The following is a 13,315-nucleotide window of genomic DNA, read 5'->3' as shown; positions in this document are numbered from 1 at the left end:
GGGCAAATCTAATAGTTCTAAAAAAACCATTTTATATGACAAGATTTGTTTTGTTACATGATTTAATTCTTAGAAGTGTAATAATTTTTCCCATATATGTTTGTACATTCATTTCAGATGGCTCTCAATTGAAAGACTGAGAAGAGCTTCTAAGCTAACTCCTTCTGAAGTGTTCTTCATCTCACTGTTTTCCAAAAAATAATTCTGGGTTGTATGAATGTAACAGCTACTCCTTTAACACCTCAGGATCTGTGTTTCCCAGCACCTTTAATCAATTAAAATCCATATAAATGCTTCCCTTTCTATCAATTTAGGTTTCTTTTTGGTTTGTTTCCTTTTTCTTCTTGAAGACCTTTACTGCTTCTTCATTTTCTACACTTGTTCATATTGTATACATTCAAGGAAAATTAAAATAATTCCTTTCTGAAAGTTGTATTTAAAAATAAGTCTATTCCCTTTTAGCCTGTGTTATCTTATTGCATTGTCTTATGGCTTCTAAGCTTCACTGAGGGAAATATTTGCCAAAACAGATTCCTATTTTCTGACAGACCCATTTTTCACCTCCTGTACTCTAATCTTTCTAAAAAGTCCTTGCACACACCTTTCAGAAATACAGTAATTGACCTGTCTCTTTTTTGTTATGGCGTCTTTTAGAATGGCAACAGCTTTTTTCCAGCGATAACAGTCTTTGAACTCTCACTGTACCTTCCTTAATCTGATTTGCTGTACTATGTCCACATTGGCAAGTAGTGCAATGTGACAGAAGTGAAGCTAGGAAGTAAGACAGGTCTGTAAACCCAATATCGACACTGTATACATTTCTGGAGTCTTCTTTATCAGCTCTACTCTGATCGCACAGCCCCACACCAGTTGGACTGCAGCTTTCAGTTTAGTTTTATCCAATCAATCCCAGGGAAGGTCAGCGAGCAAATTCTCACAGGAGCCATTTCCAAACATATTATGGACAAGAAGGTGATTCGGATTAGTCAGCATGGATTTATGAAGGGGGAATCATGTTTGACCAACCTGACAGCTTTCTATGACAAGATGACTTGGTAGTTAAGAAGACAGCAGTGGATGCTGATTATCTTTGACACTGTCTCCTATAACATCCTCATAGACAAAGATGATGAAGTATGGGCCAGACAGAGGACTGTGGGCTGGACTGAAAACCTGGCTGAACTGCGAGGCTCAAAGGGTTGTGATCAGTGGTAGACAGTCCAGTTAGAGGCCAGTCATTAGTGTTGTACCCCAGGGGTACATCCTTCGCCAATACTGTTTAATTTCTTAATTTATGACCTGGACAATGGGACCAAGTTCACACTCAGTAAATATGCTGATGAAACAAAAGTTCCACAACGGGAGTGCAAAGTTCTGCACCTGGAGAAGAATAAACCCATGCACCAGTAAAGGCTGGGGGGCAGCTGGACAGAAAGCAACTTTGCATAAAACACTGGTCCTGTTGAACACGAACTAGCAATGCTTCCTTGCAGCAAAAAAAAAGGGGCACCAACATCCTGGGCTGTGTTAGGAAAATCATCACTAGCAGGATGAGGAAGGTGGTCCTTCCTCTCTACTCAACACCAGTGAGACTACATCTGGTGTGCCAGTGTGTCTAGTTCTGGGCTCCCCAAATAACGAGTGACACAGATGTACTGGAGTGACACCAGCAAAGGGCCACAGAAATGATAAAGTGACTGGAACATGGGGAGAGGCTGAGAGAGCTAGAATTGTTAAGCCTGGAAAAGAGAATGCTCTGAAGGATTTTATCAGTGTGTATAAATACCTGGAGGGGTTATAAAGGGTTAAAAAAGATGAAGCCCGACTCTCCCCAGCAGTGCTCAGCGATGGGACAACAGGCAGTGGGTGCAAATTAAAATACAGGAAATTCCACTTAAAAACAGGGGATTTAGTTATTTTACTGTGAGGTGGTTGAACAGTGGAGAAGCTGGCCAAGTCACCATCCTCGGAGATATTCCAAACCCAACTGAACACATCACTGACCACTCTAACTGGCCTTGCTGTAAGCAGATGGGTTTGGACCAGACAATGTCCAGAAGTCCCTTCTAACCTCAATTATTCTGATTCTTTGACTTGCCTAAAACAAACTCAATAATTCCTGTTGTACCTGTCCTGTTCTTTCTGCTTGTTCTCTTTAGGTCTCTGTCTTGTAGCAGACTCCTCCTCTGAAGAGAAATCTATCAATCAAGTTGATTATATAGATTTTTTTTTCCAAACCAAGGTTCCCTTTCAGTGCCCAGTTATTGATTACAGCTTAAGTTCTACTAGTTTGACTAGAAAGACACAGATTGCATAAGCCAGCACGCACCTTCTTCAGGTTCAGTAATCTTCATCTTGAGTGTCATCTGCTTTAAGTTTTACAGCTTTTCCCAAGTCCTATATTAAAATTCAATGCACAAGCCTACACTAGCTATTTTTTCTCACTTTTAAAAACTACTTCCATTTACCTTATTGTTGCTATTATAAAAAACAAAGCAATACAGCTTGAGTCAATCTTCTAGAAAATGTCCAAGACTGTACATACCAAAGTGTTAGCTAGCTTCAATTAATGACAATCAGGTAACGTGAAAGTGAAAAACATGCAAAAATCAAGGCCAAGTTCAACCATCCCAACAGAAAGTATGCTATTGTACACTTCATATGCATGGTGCTTTCCTGGCATATTTTGATTTTCTTTTGCCCTGATTAGAAACCTCATAAAACATTCACATATCACTGCCTTGGAACCTGTGGTATCCCTTATTATTTATATAACGTCAGAGATGGGGAAGTCATTCAACATAATGGTTGATACTCTGTTTATTCAAAAAGACATTTTACTTTGCTATTGGCAGGTGTCCAACTGTTCATACCTTTAAGAATTTCCTTCATTTTAACTCATATGGTGATAACTTTCCAGAGCAAATCTGGACAGTTACCCATATGTTGCTCTGTATCTCTCCCACGCATCTATAAAGTCTCTGTCCCAATCTCTGCAGTACTTTCAATCAACTAATTACTCTATTTTACATTAAAAATATCCCATGTGTGACAAATTTGGGCTGGACTGTCACTTAAAGGATGTTGATCCTCTAACGGTTTCTAAAAGTTTCTCCTAGGTATCTATATAAATTAATCCAAAGCTCAGTGGGAAAGAATGGCAATGGAGTTTTACTTATGATACTAAAACCAAACAAAAATGATACTGACAAAAATCCCAATGATACACACGGGTAACTTGATTGCAGAGGCATAATATAGCTGCATACCAAGCTGATAAATTCACATCAATGTTCTGTTCTACCACTTTAGCCTTACAGTTTTAACATATCCACTAACTTTCACTCATTTCACAGTTCCCAGTGCATACATTTAGCTCCCCTACCTCATTATTACAGAAATACCCACACAGCATCACAGTTCAGATTACAGTTTTATGTTATTTTCCAATTAAAAAGGCAGAAATCATTAGCCTTCATGAGCAAATTTCAGAAACTGCAGAACTTAATTTGATGCTCACAGGAAGAAAGACAAAAGACTGATATTTGTAGATATGTTGGAGAACCACTTGAGCTTTACCTAATTTGACTGGTTATTTTGTGATTTGGCATCAGAAGAAAACTGATGTTTTTGTATTACAGCTATTTTAAAATTATTTCAAAGGCATTACTTTTGAAGTGTCAATAAGAAACAATCTCTATATTCTAAACTCTCACAGTAAAACAAAATACAAGGCCACCACCTTCTGTTTCACCATCCACCTTGCAGCTTTTAAACAAGTCACTTCAGAAGCAGTTATATGTTCAGTTATTAACAGAGGACAGCACCTACAGAGGATTTCGTAATCTCCAGCCATTAGTTTTTCTTCTTGTTTACAGCTCAATGCTTGCTTCAGCGTATTTCCCCGTTCCATTCTCAGCACTACATTTCATTATCCATGGTTCATACACACCCTTATTCAAACAAACCTACATAAAGTTTTAACTCTGGGGGGGAAAGGAAAAAAAAAACAAAGCTTGACCATTAAATTACACTATTACCTGTACTCATTACTAAGAATGACAACTTTACCCACTATTACAGTTGTTTCAAAATGCTTTTAAAAGTAGCCTTTTGAAAGGCTGTTGTTTACTAGCAGTCTACAAACCCAGAAACAAAACCAGATCCTGTCACCTGGAAGACTCAAATCTAGCAGATACATTTTTCAAAAGCATAATAAAGCTGGTATCTACATCAACATAAACATTCTTCTTTAGTATGTTCTGTACAGAACTGTACAGCACACAACACATCTTTTTTTCAGAGTGTTCCATAGCACTGATGACAGCTCACATAAGAATGAAGAGAGCCCCAGATACACCTCTGTGTCTTTGCTCCCAAGAACACAGATGAACAGGGCCATGGAGGTATCAGTAGAAAGATACTGGCAAACGACATCGCCTGACAAAAACTACCTTGCTAAACAGATTGTCACTGTAGGTACCTGAGCAATAAACGAAATCAAAACAGACTGCACAGATCTGCAATTCGACCTGGCAAGGCTCATCAAAGAAATGATGAATCATTCTCTGCTACCAGTGACAACCACAAATCTGAAATTTGCTGATTACTTGAGATCTCTTGAAAAAGAGAGTTCTTTGTCACTTGCTGCTTGTACTTGCTTTAGCAAATTAGATGGTATAAGACACAGTTCCTCTTTATTAACTTTGACTCAGCTGTAAGAACAAGAACTACTGCAGCCAATGCACTGAAATTCTTACAGTTAACTAATTACCAAGGTATGAATATACATACATTTCCACATAAGAAAAATAAGCTGCTTCTCTGAATACTCTGAAGCATTACAAATCAAGAAACTAGAACTGGAAATTTAATATTTGCAACAAAATGAAGTAATATTTCTGTGCGCTAAATTCAATGGCAGCCAGAAATAAAGGTTGCATCTTTACAACCTAAATTATGCATTACTAAAGTAAAGCACACAAATCCAGAAGTTGCAATGAAAATGAGAATTGGGGGGGGGGAAGAGATTATTTAAGTAAACACTGAGGTATCTGAAAGTGTACTCTGGGTCACTGTCTTTTTTAAAACTGCAAACTGCTGCAAGGAAAATCTTGAGTTCCAGAGAAATCATCTTCATGTTTTCCAATTGCAACAGAAGTCCATCACCTGCTTCCTAGGAATCTTTTGCGAGTGACCAGATGGCAACATGAAAACATAGCCAGGAGTGGACAACACAACCATCCCAACCCTGCAAAATGCAACTGCGCTGACTACATTTCAGCTCATGCCTCGGGAAAATAAAACAGAAACTATAGGAAAAAGATGGCTTAGAACTGCACCACTATTTCAATATTCTCGGTAATTCCATTTAACTTGTTTCTTGTGGGGCTGCCCTACAACCCTTTTGCCCTCTATCAGAAGACAAAGTAGACTTCTCTTCTGAAATCTTGGGTTACCCAATACTGCTGACTGCAGTAATAAATAAAATTCTTGAATGAAAGTTTCAGTCTTTACATCCTAGATCTTCTACATGAAGAACTGACAATCGCGCATTTAAAAAAGAACAGGATTACCTCCTAACAAACATTAATTTCATCCTTCAATTTCAAGGGAATTGCCATACTGCAGGGATACAACTTAAAGCCCACAGGTCTGTGAAGAAGCTTAGAACTGTCTCCTAAATTAAAACTTGACAGTGAGCCAGAGGTAACTGTACAGTGAGACTGACAAAAATACAGATGCTGCAGCTATCAGGGGAGCGCAGATGGTGAGTTCCAGTCTGGCAGCTTAATATTGCTGAAGGAGTGGTCCCACCTTCCCCTTTACGCTCCTCCCAGTCACACAGTCCTTCCCTATCTTTGTGCTAATTCTAGTGCTAAATTGACACTCACCGAGCTGTTTAAATTCAGTAAATCTTCAGGAAAAAAAAAAGCTTAGGGCCCCTGATAACTGCAAAAAAGTTGTTGTTTGTTTTTTGGTTTTTTTTAATAAAATAGGTATACTTTGCACGCCCTTGGAAAATATTCTATACAAGGAGTGTAATTCAGTGTGAACACACTTATTATGCCATTCATACACCCCTTCACGGCTTGCCTGTCCATGCATTATGTGGCAAACCAAAAAGGTACTCACGTACTGGAGTAAAAGTATAGTCCCATAGGGTTATAATGCTACATAATGGCCTTCTTAATCAGCATTCTTCCAGATACAAATCCTGAGTCTAAGTCATGTGAGGAGTTCTGACAATTGTTCTTCTAAATTTTTTTCACTTTTTTTATTTAGTTTATAATGCATAAGAAACTTACTGCATTTGATTATAAGTCATGAAGGCAGAAATACAAAATACAAAGTACAGAGTTTACTATTTTAAAAATAGGAAGTGAAATTCCAAAAAGCAAAGAAATCCCAGCTGTGGCACAGGCTCTCTCTCATAATAGATCCTATCCCTATCATTACTGTCTATAAAGTCCCTCCCCTCTCCACTCCCACATCATCCACCCTTAACTGTGAATTTCATTTTGTTGGTATCTTCTATACTCAAGTGTACAGTTCACTGGGAAGTTCATAGCTTCCAAGTGAACACACATTAGTCTGAAAGCATTTTCACCTCTAATATCATCATCAGGACAGTATTATTTTGTTCAGACATTCACAACCCAGATGAAAGCAAGACTTTTCTTAAATGTTATCTTTTGCTTTAACAACTCGAATTGTCACTAATACCATAAAAGTCTTGTAGTTCTGAGGGCCTGATGACAGGTGGAAAGGAAGGGAAAGGAGAAAAGTAATGATATGTCACACCTCACAGGACTATGTTTAAAACCTTTAAACCATTGAGAATACCTATATAAACCACCAGCAATGTCAAGAGCTTTCCACACAGAGCAAATCCACTTGCCCAAATTAGATTTCAGAGCAGGGGTTAAATACACTGATTTGATGGGTGCACAAAAAGAACAATGAGAACACCATTGCCTTGTGATAGCTTATTCATTGACCTGAACTAGATTTGGTTCAGGCAAATGTTTAACAAATGTAGCATTGCTCTGGAAATTGGTCATTCTAATATACAGCAGATGCCGCGTTTGCAAAAGACAAAAAAGATATTCTAATGTCTTACTGGTAAACTCAATTTAACAAACACAAAATGGAGTACACCAAGTATCTGCAGAGGTACTGCGCACTGATCATAAGTTTTCCTCTGTGTCTTTAGGTGATGAACCTAATGGAATGGAATTAGAAATGTTACACATGGCCAGTATTTACCAAGTAACAAAATGTAAAAAAAAAAAAAAAAACCTGAAAACACAAGTGACAGCTATTTAGTTTGGATAGCTATAGAAACTTTTCAATGTAGAGTGAGGTGGTCAGAGTGTTTTCCTAAACCTTCAGCATTTCCCTCCTCTTTGTTATCATTATACACATTACTCCCCTTCAAACAGCTGGAATAAGAAGCTGCTTTGAAGACTCCATCATTGATGACAACACATGCACTGGATGAACAGCATACATTTAAGAACAGAAGCAGCCCAGCTATCCTTATACAAAAAAAAACCAAAACAACAAGTCAGCATGTCACACTGTTACTTTTCATTTTCTAAGCACCTGTATTTTCTCTTTTCTCACTTCCTTTATAGAGTGAAGTGCCCTTCATGTACAGGAACACCCAAGGAGGTCTTAACTTGGCTAGATAGGAAAGGGTGTTCAAGTTCAGGTAAAATCTAGTGAAAATATGCAGCTCATCACTTTCACAGAAGTTAGCAAGCCTGGTTAAAGATTAGACCAAACAATTATCGCCTTATGAACACTTTTATATATTTATTGCCACATTTTTTATCTAGTCTCTGAAATGATATATTTACAGGAGTAGGAAATACACACATACATATACACGCACTGCACACACACACATAGGCAAGCCCTATGAAGAGAAATTAATCAGAGTGATCCAAAGGTCAATGAATTCAGGCTCTGACAAGCCAAAGTAAAAAAAAAGATGAGGAATCCTTATAAAGAACAAAATCACTCTATCTAGCTGCTTTGCAAATAAATCAAGAGAAAAGCAACTCATGGCACTGGGAGGGCAAAAATTAAGGTGTCAGAAAAGTACAAATGCAGTATTTGGAGCAACAGGTCTTAATCCATTCAAATGTCTCTGAAACCAGCAGTGAAGAAATAAAAATTTGGATATCTGACCACTCTGTCAAGCAAGAGTGATGATTATTAATATTAATATATAATTAAAAGACAGCTAGCACTGGGGATAGGAACAGGCACTAGGGATGGATACTGACCAAAAGCATGTTGAAAATTAACACATTCCACTCTTCCATGTCTCAGTACGTACTCTTCAACTTGCTCAGCATCTAGTCTTCCTTAGCTTTTTCACCGTACTGGCGAAGTTAAAAAGGGCAGTAACCACTTACGAATGACTTGCACAGGCAAAAGTTCCATCAGAATCATGTGAAACTGAAGGAATCAAAGAGCCCGTTTTATTTTTAAGTAAATGAACATGCTCCCAGTCACAAATTTTATGTTCTTGATGGATATTTCACTGCAAATGACTATCCATTTGATGAATTAATGAATAAATCAGAATCAGATTATAGAGCTGTCTTTACTACGTCTTTTTCTGTTCAAGATAGCTTTAAACCTTAACTGATCTTTCTTTTCCTCGGTATTAAACTTTAAAAACATTACCAGGTATCTAGCTAATACTAAGAGAGAAAAAGTATGTCTAAAGGCTTACCCTTAACAAAAAGCTAGACCTATAAAGAACAGAAAACAGACAGCATAAAGATTTTAGAGGCGGATATTAACACACTCTTTTAGAAAGCTCCAGCTTTCATATCATGACCTACCCAATCCGAAACCTGAGATCTGCACATTTCAGGTAAAAGGTAAGTCACCTAACTTTCACTTCTGGATTAGAAACAGGGTTCCACACAATAAAACTTTAACAATCCACCTGCAGAGAATAGGCCTTTTCTTGCTCAACAACAATACCATTTGCGTCTAAGCTCTGAACTTCAAAATCAATGATCTAAATGCAAACATGTAAGTAGTTCTGTTCATGACTGAAACAATAGGCCTCTCCTACCAGCACAGTTTAGAATAGCTCAGGCAGGTGGGTGGAAGGCAGGCATTATCAGTTTCTAAATGGGAGGACTGTAATAAAACTTTTTTTAAAAATAAGAACAGCATATTAACATACTGCCAAGCTTCAAAAAACGATTTGAATAACCAGCGTAACGAGATCTAGTATCGTGTTTCCTCAGAGGGGAAAAAAAAAAATCTGCCCTTGATGTTTTACCAGGAGGTTTGTTCTATGCCCCAGTATAGTAAAAGTAAAAATTCCAGGCATAACTTAAGAGCTGGTCATAAGAAACAGGGCCTTGGTTTCTGTAAAATGCTCTTTCCCAGTTTGTTACAATACTTTCATTTCTATTAAGCGTAATTTGCAATTCTTACAGATCAATCCTTCAGCTGCAGCAACTCTGCACTACAATAAATAAAACCTGAATCCCAGTCACTTACAGAAAATGCTTAAGTCCTTATTGCTTTATTCTTCAGAGGGGGATGAAGAAGAAAAACTACCTTTCCCTCTCCAAATTGTGGACACAGAATTAGCTGAGGTAACAGTCAAACCAAGCCCAAGAAGGATTGCCTAAAACCTTTAAAAATGTTCAGCTTATGAGACAGTAAAAAGTAAATACCTAGAAAAACAGAATACTCCCAAGCTAGACTATAATCATGGCTTGTCTACTTCCTCTTCTGAGGCAAGCACACACTTCAAAGTGCTTCTATAGTTGGGTAAAATACAGTTACAGTAGGCAACTGAGGCAAATACTCTCCTCTAGGTTATGCACACGTATTTGCTTTCCTTAGGTGTAAAGGCACAAAGTAGTTCCTTCAATTACATGTAAGTACAGCACACTGACAAAAATTAGAACATTACATGAACATAACTGGATAGCCAAACAGAAAGGCTTAAAACCAAACAGCATCAGTGACAGCATTCCAAGAAGCTTCACCATTACCATTTGCAAGGGGTTCTTCTTCTGCTCTAACCCTATAAGGCTCTTTTCCTTGCTTTTAAGCAGAAGTCAACTTGGTTTTGCTGCAACAAGAGAAGCACTTCACTATGGTTGAATATGCTTACTACTTTGTTTAAACAGCTTAAATTTACAAAAGATATTTGTTTAGATGCTATCATCGACTGATCCTAACTGATAATGCTGTTCAGAAGCGACTTATCTATTGTATATGCTGTAAAATAGAAGAAAACTGATTTATTTTGTAAATCTCTCATAAAACGTATGTTTCAAGTAGTCCTAAGGCAAGCTTTCTTAGAAACAATGATTAATTTAAACTCTACAAGAGAAACATCATGCTACTTTACTATCTGTCTTCCTATTAGCTTATTTATTCTGTAGTTAACTTCCCCAAACTATTTTGAAACTTAGAAACAAAGAAACAAGACAACTTCATACTTCAGGTCTGTTTCTCCACAGAAGAAACAGAACTTTAAGAAGGGAGAGAAAATTGAGAGAAGAAAATGAGGTGATGCTGCTTAACTAATAAATTCATATAAATAATCTTCTCTCAACCTCTCTTAAGCCCCAAAATAACTGTTTAATCTGTAAGAAGCTTTCAAAGTTAGCACTCAGAAGTCTCAGTTATTTTCCACTGCAACATCATCTTTCACATGTACTCTATCAGTTCTTTGTTTTAAAGACAAGAAAACTCACTTTGGATCAGAATGCTATATATTACTCCAATGATCACTTGGAGGTGAATGCGTTCAGTGTAGTGACTAAAACTGTCGGCCAAACCACAACTAAGAATGCACACTAGACAAAGTTCAGATTAAAATGACTGTAGCAAAGAGCAATGTAAGTGTAATTAAATTAGAACGGCTTTGGACTTTCGCTGTAAGAAGAGAGAATTTAAATTTGGTTTTTCAAACAAGATCTTTTTTATGCATTAAAATCCTCAGAACTGAAGCAGCTTGCAGTTCATGTTTCAATCTTAAACATCTGCCTTCTTACAAATATCAGTCCAGACTTCTCTCCTCTTCTCTTTGAAAAGGATGAGTGGCAGGGTAGCAGAGACCAAACAAAACAATGAGAAACTCACTAAAATAAGCAATAATATATTGAGAAAGATGGTCTCAAATACCCTGGTTTCTGATTTCTTCAATTAAAATTGAACTAAGCTATACAGATAAGTTTTGCTGAGCATATTTTCTGAAGCTTCAAGGGTAAAGGATGCCACACAAATGACAACAGATATCCCAAATGCTATACCCGCCTTTCTCTCTGCATCGCACACAGATCTTAAGTTCTTTTATCAATTTAATGTCACAAATTACAGCTATTAAAACAAGTTGAATTCTTGGATATCAGAGCAAATTAGATAAAGGCATCCTCAAACACCCTCTTCTGTTTTTATCTGGATACTGTTGCACACAAGGTCAAAGGCACCCTATTTGGAAGCTGGAGAGTTAACAGCTAGTACTTGTACATGTTTCCAAAATAAAGCGGTGGCACCAGCGTTGCCATTCTGCTGTGTTTACACGAGGGAACACAGTTCAGGATAAACCTCCAGCTATAGTCATGCTTTATCGATGGGAGACATTACTTCAAGGCACGGCTGTACCCTGACAAGACAAAGGCAGCGAACCCTCGTAAAGCGGCTGCAGTAGCGGCAGCCTCATCGGGAAGGAGACCCCAGGACAGAGGGGACGCGCTCCTTACCGGGGGCTAAACACAAAGGCTGGAAAGAGGGCTGTGCTACGGACCGACTGACGGAAAGCGAAGCTTCTGACGGGAGCGAATCCCCAAGGCCCTAAGAGGGAGAAGGTTTAGAGGCTGATCTCAGAAACAAGGAGCCTGGAAAGGATGGCACAGTCCGACCGGGGAGGGGACGCAAATACTGCTGGGGACAACTAGAGCAAGCGATGCAGAGCTGGGGGAGACAGGCACCCCAGTCCCGGGTCCGGGCAGGTGCCCCCGCCAGCCGGAGCGGAGAGAGGGCTCCGCAGCGTAGGCCGGCGGCGCCGAAGAATGGGCGGCGGGGCCAGGCAGCCCTCGCAGGGGAGCGCCGCGGTCCCGGGACCGCCGCCCCGTGCCCCGGGCAAGGAACGATACTGCCGTCCCAGCCCGGCCCCCGGCCCAAGGGCTGCCCCCGCCGGGGCCCGGGGAGGCAGCGCGACGGGGAGGACCTCCCTCAGCGGGGCCCTCCCGGGGGCGAGAAGCCCCTCAAGAAGCCAGGCCTACGCCCGCCGGGGTCCCCCGCGCCCCCCTGCCTCCGCCGCCGCGCCACGGCCGCACGGAGCCGAGGAGAGCGGCGGGGCCGCCTCGCCGCGCCCCGCAGGGTCCCGTCCCCACCGCTACCGCCGCCTCCGCCTCCTCCTTCCCGCCCTGCCCGCAGCGCGGACCCCCGCTCCCCTCACCGGGCACGGCGGCGTAGCAGCTCCCCCGTCCCTCCGCCAAGATGGCAGCCGGTCCGAGCCCAACCTGAGGCAGCGACTTTACAAAGTCGGGCGCGATCTGCGCACGCGCCGAGTCGCTCAGCGGCCACGGGCGGGCGGTGACTACAACTCCCGGCGTGCTCTGCGCCGGGAGCCGCGCATGCTCGCGGCGGGGCCGCCGGGCCGTGAGGGACGGGGCGGGGCGGGGCGCAGTGGGGCCGGTGCCGGCGGCGGGGCTTCCCCTCCGGTTGGGCCGTGCCTGCGGTTTGTGCGCCTGGGCTCTGGCGGTGAGCTGCCGCGGACGCTTCGCAATAGCACTCGGTTCGCAGGCCGCAGCGGGGTTTGCCCGTGCGCTGGCGAGGCTGCCCAGAGCAGCAGGCAGTCGCGTGGTCCCGGTCATCCCCTCGCCTGCCACGGCAACCTTCTGGGCCAGGTCCCTGCAGAGAGCTATGTGTGTATATACACGCGCAGAGTGTATGTATATGTGTGTGTGTGTGTATATATGTATACACACACTACAATAAAAATCATTTATCATCAAAGCAACCCTGCAGGCTAGGCTGATGCTCCTGTGAAGTTATGAGAATACCTTAACGAAGCTGTGGCCGTCCATGGCGCTGGGTTCTCACAGCAACACCAATTACTGGAAATTTCTGATAGCACAAAGGGGCGTACTGGCTAACCCGGGTTTCTACCAGTGAAGCAACCGGGACGTCACTGGTAGCAGTGCGGGCTTTGTGACACGCAATTAAGGTTTTGCGGTCTTAATGTATCCACTGCAGGTACAGTGGATCTGTTACATACTGGAGGTATTTCAAAGACGGGTAGATGTGGAGC

At 41.1% G+C, this 13,315-nt stretch overlaps 1 protein-coding gene across 7 annotated transcripts in view; it reads right to left on the bottom strand.

Annotated features, from left to right (window-relative positions):
- The window catches only part of ITCH (itchy E3 ubiquitin protein ligase), a 63,614-nt gene extending 51,065 nt beyond the window's left edge, over positions 1-12,549 (bottom strand). For 5 of the 7 annotated variants that reach the window (XR_014229695.1, XM_082326333.1, XM_082326331.1 and 2 more), the window contains exon 1: positions 12,461-12,549. The gene's annotated coding sequence lies outside the window, so the exon portion shown is untranslated. The remainder of the gene's footprint in view (positions 1-12,460) is intronic. The other 2 variants (XM_082326335.1, XM_082326336.1) reach the window with 2 other exon arrangements.
- Positions 12,550-13,315: the final 766 nt, after the last annotated feature.

The sequence above is a fragment of the Platalea leucorodia genome (genome assembly GCF_965183815.1).
Source record: "Platalea leucorodia genome assembly, chromosome: 13".
NCBI lineage: Eukaryota > Metazoa > Chordata > Aves > Pelecaniformes > Threskiornithidae > Platalea > Platalea leucorodia.
The sequence above is the reverse complement of the archived record's forward strand: the minus strand, read 5'-3'. Positions and strand labels throughout refer to the sequence as shown.